Below are 7531 nucleotides of genomic sequence, written 5' to 3'. Positions count from 1 at the left end.
AAACGATGCCACAGGTTTTCTACCCTGGTTGATGAGAACAGGAACTATTCCAAGCTCTCAGTGAGCCCTGGGTATTGTTTCTTTCAGTCCTTTTGTGTGGTTCTTCCCCAATCTTGATGTGTAGTTTTATGATAAGCATGCACTACTCAGTTCTCAGCTAAGATCCAAGCATGACCTTCTCCACCTGTGTGGTTCTCTCCTCTCTGGTACTCTGGCTTATAAACTCCATCCACCTTGATCTCTCCCTACTCTCAGCTACACTGCCTCTACTTAGGGAGTCCACTTTGCATGGGTTCCCCTTCCCATACCACTGCAACCATTGCCTGGAAACTCTCCTCAAACAGTGATCTAGAGAAATCATGGGGTTCACCTCCTTTGTTTCCCATCTCTCTGAGATCACCGTCTTTTATTATTTGATGTTCAATGTACTTTTTGTTTCATAAATGTCTGTATTTTAAGTTGTTTTGGAGGGAAGGTAAATAGAGTTTTTGTTGCTCCATCTTGGTTGGAAGTAGAAGTCCTTGTTCCTCATTTCATGTTTAATGAGTGAATGAATGATATACGCATGTGTCTATACAGAAACATAGTTCTCTGCTTTGTTGAGTGGGTTATAATCCTTACTCTAATTGTTTATTTCAATGTTCAAATTATCCCAAATTTAATCAGTGGGAATAAAAGTTTTTTAATATAAAAATGCTTACTGTAGTATTTCTCCACTAAAATTAATGGACTGAGAGTGAAGGAGTTTGGCCCTTTAGGAAAAGCAGGGCACATTCATTGCTTATTCCACTCAGAGAAAAGAGACGGAAACAATAACTGATTGTTTTAGCGGTGAATGTTGAGGGACCTAGTAAGAGGTAGAAATACCCACTTTATCCTCAACAAAACAATGAAGGTGCCTGGTGGATCTGATGGCAAACGAGCATTATAGAAAGAATACTGGTTGTATCTGTAAGATAAAGCAAAACCCAGCACTTTAAGAAATCAAGCAGGTGTCTAGGATAATCTAGACAGGACTTGCTAGAAGTCAAGGTGGTAACAAGCAGGTACCTGGCAAAACAATGATGCTCCTTGACACACATTATACAACTGCTTGGAAAAAAAGATGACATTCATTCTTTATCATTCAACAAATATTAATTCAATGTTTACTGTGTCCTGGGCACTGCTCCAGGTGCTGGAAAATACAACACTGAACACAACAGACAAGTTGCCAGGAGCAACTGGATAAAATTAGTTACCTCATGAGAACATGAGAGATTCCAACCCTAAATACTCAAGGGGTTCTTTGTAGATGGCTTAATTTCTACCTGAATAGGAAGGAACAAAGTCTTAGTATTGGCACTTGAATCCCATCTATATTATTATAAGCTCCAGAGAATCTCAGGGGAGACTTGACAAAGGAGGAAACATTTGAAATGGGTTTTGAAGTCTGAGTTTGTTAGGTAGACATATTAAATGAAGTGTTCCACTCTGAGAAAATAACATGTTCATGTCATAGAGGCACTGAAAACACACAAGGAAATATCAATAGTTCAGTATCACTGGAGCACAAAATAGGAATTCTGGGAAATGGAGCAGGTTGGGTAGTCAGATAATAGTCTACAGAATATCGAGAACCATTCAAGAATTTTAAGCATCAGCAGGATCTGACTGATATACTAATTAGAAAGACCACTTTGATGACAATAAGCAAAGCATGGAAACACCATTCTTTCATTAAATAAATATTATTAAGGGCCCAAATGTACTAAATGCTAGATGCTAAAGATATAGTGATGACAAAGTAGACATGGTCCTTGCTCTCCTGGAGTTTACAAAGAATCTGAAGCATCAAAGATCAAACAAATAATGGCAGAATACTTTATGCAGCCCTAGTTGGTTTGGCTCAGTGGTTAGAGTGTCGGCCCACAGACCCCAGAGTCCCGGGTTCAGTTCCCACTAAGGGCACGTACCTCGGTTGCAGTTTGTCCCGGGCCCTAGTTGGGGTGACATGGGTGGCAACCACTCAATGTGTTTCTCTTACATCAATGTTTCTCTCTTTTTCTTCCTCCTTCTCTCCCTCCCATTCTATCTGAAGATAAATGCAAAAATGTCCTCCAGTGAGGATTAAAAAAAAAAGAAATACTTTATGCAAATATAATCATGCTATGAAGAAGTAGAAGATGCCTCTAGAATATGTAATTGGAAGACCTAATCCAGTCTGGGGCAGTTACACGGGGTTAAGAGGTGAAGGATGGTTAGAAGCAGGCTGGGTAAGGGAGCTGGTCACCTTTCAGCAAATGAAAGAAAAATTTTGGGTTGTCTGGAGCTTGGGGGGAGTGACTAGTGATAACATTGGAAAGATATTAGGCTTTGAATCAAGAGCCCTGGAAAGCCTTTAAATTATTTCAAGCTCAAGAGGAAGATGATCAAGTTTTCTTTTTAAGAAAAGCGCCTCAGGCTGCTCTTTGGGGCATGATTTTCAGAGGCTAGGAGTGAACATGTGCAATGCTGGCGAGGATGTGGAAGAACCAGAACTTTTCCTGGGATTGAACATATAACCCAATGTAAGCATTTTAGAAATATTTTATAGTTTCTTATAGAGTTTTTTAAAAATATGCCCTGGCTGGTTTGGCTCAGCAGTTGGAGTGTTGGCCTGCGGTCCAGAGAGACCCGGGTTTGGTTCCCGCTGAGGGCACGTTCCTCGGTTGCAGTTTGTCCCTGACCCTGGTTGGTCATGTGGGTGGCAACCACTCGATGTGTCCCTTTCACATCAATGTTTCTCTCTCTCTCTCTTCCTCTCTCTCCCTCCCACTCTACCTGAACAAAAAATGGAAAAATGTCCTCGGGTGAGGATAAAAAGAAAACAAACAAAAAACATTTATCCTATAAATTGGTCCAAGAGAAATAAAACCATGTGTCTGCTGTCCATAAAAAAAGACTTGGCTCTGGCTGGTTTGGCTCAGTGTTAGAGCAATAACCTGCAGACCAACGGGTCGGGGGTTCGATTCCAGTCAAGGGCACGTATCTAGGTTGCAGTTCAATCCCAGCCCTGGTCAGGATCGTGTGGGAGGCAACCAGTCAATGTGTCCCTCTCACATCAATGTTTCTCTCTCTCTCCCTCCCTCCCTCCCATTCTATCTGCAGATAAATGAAAAAATATCCTCGGGTGAGGATTAAAAAAAAAAAAGACTTGTACGAGAATGTTCATAGCAGCTTTATTCATAATAACACCAAACTGGAAATAACCCAAATGTCAATCAACAGGAGGATGGAAATCAAATTGTGGTACATTCATTCAACAGAATGCTTTTCAGTATTAAAAAGGAATGAACTTCTGATACATGCAACAACATGAACGATTCTCACAGACACCATGTTCAGCAAGAGAAGCCAGGCACAAAAGGATATATTCTGGATGACTCCATTTATAGAATAAGGTTCTAGAACAGTAATTTACAGTAACATCAATCAGAAAAGTAGTTTCCTGGTGTCAGGTGTGTGCACTGGGGAGAGCAAGTGATTGAATGAAAGGGACGCAAGGGTATTTTCTGGGGTGATGGGAGTGTTCTATATATTGATTGTGGTAATGGTCACATGGGTGTATTTATTTGTCAAAATTCATTGACTTTTTCACTTCAAATGTGTAAATTTTATTGTATATAAACTACACCACCACCACAACAAAAAGAGGAAGAACGGAGAGAAACTGGAAAGGAAGAATAAAAGAAAACTTTGGAGACAAAATACCTAACTTATTGATGGATTGGATGAGGGGGAGGGTAGAGTTGAAATTGACTCTTATTTTCTGGCTGGGGCAGCTTAGTGACTGGAAGTGCTATTGCTGAGCTAGGGAAACCGGTCCCTCTAGGGGAGTTTGTGTGTGGTGGGGGGAGGAAGCAGAGAAGGAATAAGGAGGCTAAGTTTTTTTGTTGTTGTTGTTGTTTGTTTTTTAAATTTCTTTTTATTAATTTATTTTTGTTACAGATGTTTCTCCTTTTTTACCCCATTGACACCCTCCTCCCCATCGCCCTCACCTCGTACCCAGCTTTGTTGTCCGTGTCCATCGGTTATGCGTACATGCATATAAAATGTCAGTTTGGGAGGCATCGCTTGACCCCATTATACTGCCCTGGACCCTGTTTTCCTTCCTATCTTGCTAGAGTCTTTACTGGAGTATCCGAATTCCTCAGGACTCTTTCCTCCACTTCTCACTCCGCAGCAGTGGCTCTCAGTACTCCTCACAGAGTGGGGAACCACCGAAGGGTGTTTGGTTATCACAAAGAGGTGTGTGTGTGTGTGGGGGGGGGTTGCTATTAAGATTCAATGGCTAGGAGCCCTGAAGGCTGGACAAAGTGGGCCCACAAAATAGAGAATTCCCCTCTCACTGGATATTCACGTAGTGAAAGGTACGTTTATAATTATCTGAAGACCTGACGTCTTACTTTTGTAGTTGTGATATACCCTGAGATCACCAGTAATGCAATGAACACATAAGTTGAGAGAGAATTGTCCTAGTTGTTCAGAACTTGACTGGGCCTTGTTCTATATTCCAGAAAAATTATGTCCCCAACATCACTACAGGTCTTGGTGTGTGAATGATCAGTGTGACACTGCTGTGTCAACCGGCATTTGTGGTAGTGATTCTACTCCAAGGGTCCAGCACCTGCCCACCTTACTGTGGCTTCCGGTGCAGACCCACCCCACGCATGTGCTTGTAGTTGTGATATACCCTGGGAAGGACATTTCATTTTTTTATATTTACTTTTAGCTCTTTTCTTTTTTATATCAGAGATAAGTCATTAAATATATATTTTGAAAATATGTGTTAGGTAGTTTATATTATCTATGTTTACCATTTGGGGATAGAGACAGGGGTGGGTTAAAGTATTTCTCAAAGGGGCTGCAGGGTCCCATAGGAAAGAGGAAAAGAGATGTACAATGTAGTAGTTAGTGACCTGGGCGTGGGCACCAAATTGCCTGGTTAGATACTATTTATGTGACTTTGGACAAATTAATTATCCTCACCTCTAATATGAGGATAGCATTCCTACCGTATAGGACTATGTAAAGACAATAAAAATGATTAGTTAATATTTGTAAAGTACTTATCTTAGAACAGTGCATGATTGGCACATATTTATTAAGTACCACATAAATTTTAGTTAAAACAAATACACGCTCTCCAGGAAATTTTGTTCATGTTCATGCCTCAATGTCCATTTGTACATTATTGTGAAAATTCTTCTAAAGTTAAAAATATTTCAAGTGAGCTTTACCTAAAAAAAAAAAATACAGATCTTGTGATGGTATTTTATGGTAAAGTCTTAGGAAAACCGAAAAAAAAAATCTTCTTTCAAGTGCATAATTTCCCAAGTTCTAGGCTAGTCATTTACTCTTCTCAGTAAAATCAGGAAGAAGGGTTTGGAGAACATTTATTTTCTGGTGACTTCAGAACCCAAAGGAACAAAGAACCCAAGAAAGAAAGACAAATGGAGAAAAGGCCTTATTTAAATTTAAATTTGTACAGCCTCTATTTCTTATTATACTTACTAAGAAGAAGCAAAGACCTTCCTGAGATAGTTAGAGATTCTTCCGGAACTATTCCATAAAAATTTATTATTGAAAAAGTATTTAACATCACTTACATTAAATTCTCTAACTGTAGACTTCAACCATGAAGTCTGCAAAAATTCTAATATTTATTTAACCTAGGAACTATACTTGTTGTAGAACATCATGTTTGCTTACTTAAATGAGCGGTGTTAATGAAACCCGTTACTCTATACAGGGCTCTGTTTCTGGTTTTGTTCCTAATTGATTATGTTAGTAAAATAAAAATGGTAACTCTGGTGGATTTAAAGCATCAAATCTGTTTTGTCCACAAGGAGGACCCACAAAGTCAAACTTCCAGCCTGAGCCCTGACTGGTGTGGCTCAGTTGGCTTGGCGTCATCCCGTGCACCAAACAGTTTCCCGGTCAGGGCACATGCCCAGGTTTCTTGCTCACCTCAGTAGGTGGCATGTAGGATTGACATTCGCTCTCACATCGATGGTTCTCTTTCTCTGTCCCTCTCCCTTCCTCTCTCTCTAAAAAATCAATGAAAATATTTAAAAAACAAAATCAAAACAACAACAACAACAACAACAAAGAAACTTCCAGCCTGAGACCTGCTGTGCTGCAGGGTCTTGGGTTGGCTGCCCTTCTTCCTTCAGCGCTCAGGGAAATCTTTACATTTCCCAAGAAGCCTTCTTTGACCACACAGTCTACGTTATACATTTCTTTGTCTTACACTTTCTTAGAACATTCCTTTCCTTATGTGCACTTGTCATAGTTTGTAGTTGTACACTTTACAGTTTGCTTTAAAGCAAATAAACAACCCTGTTTGCCCCCTTAGACTTAATTCACCAGCGTAGTTCCTCCCAGGTGCCAGACAACAGGCCCTAACACAGCACCCGGCGCTTCATAGGCATACACAGGCGAATAGGGGCTAAAGATACGCATTTGAGATGCATCTGCATTTAAATGGTATTTAAATATAAGAGAACGGACGAGATCAAATCCCAAGGAGATCCTGGGGCGTGGGTGGGGGGATGGGGGTTTGGACCAGAGCCTGAAGGATCTCCAACATTTATTGGTATGAAGCAAGAGACGCTGGCGAAAGATACAAAACAGGAATGGTTAGAAAGGAAAAAGCAAATTCAGGAGACTGTGCTGTCATGACGGCCAAGGAAAGAGTCTCTCTTAAGAAGGTGGGAATGTCGGCTGTGGCAAATACAGCTACGAAGGGAATCAAGATCAGGAGAGAAGTGTTACCACCGAGTTTGGCAGGTTCAAGGTAATTTGTAACCTTGATGAGAGTAATTTTGGAGCAGGATCGAGGACGTCAGGTTAGAGTGGGCTAAGAAGGGAAGTGAGCAACTGGAGGCAGCTTGTGTAGATCACTTTTTTCAATTTGCTTGGAAGAAAAGCAGAAAGATGGAGCAGGAGAGGAATGGGGCATCAACAAAGTTGTTTTTTGTTTTGTTCCTGTGCTTTTTTCGGGAGTGGGGAAGTTACTAGAATATGTTTGTATGGTGATGAAAAATATTCAATAGAAACAGACTTTTTTTTTTTAATATTCACTGAAGGATACTTTTCCATTTATCTTCAGATAGTGTAGGGGGAGGTGGGGAAGAGAGAGAAAGAAACAGAGAAACATCATTGTGAAACAGACACATCGACTGGTTGCCTCCCGCATAACTCGGACCAGGACCGAACCACAACCAAGGTATGTGCCCTTGACTGGAATCGAACCCGAGACTCTTTGGTCTGTGAGCTGACGTTCTAACCGCTAAGCCAAACCGACCAGGGCGAAAGAGACTATTTAATAAAGAAAAAAGATAACTAGAGAACATCCCTGTAAGTTCCTGATAAGAAAATAGTTCTGGTTGTCACTTCGACCTATTCCTGTGCACTAAGTTTAAGTAAGAGGTCATTAAAAAGTAATTAACATGACTTCATCATGTAACCCTGGAGGTGTCATATAGGACATGTCAAACCACTCTGG

This window comes from Molossus molossus, unplaced genomic scaffold (genome assembly GCF_014108415.1).
Source record: "Molossus molossus isolate mMolMol1 unplaced genomic scaffold, mMolMol1.p scaffold_m16_p_3, whole genome shotgun sequence".
NCBI lineage: Eukaryota > Metazoa > Chordata > Mammalia > Chiroptera > Molossidae > Molossus > Molossus molossus.
This window is presented reverse-complemented; position numbering follows the sequence as displayed.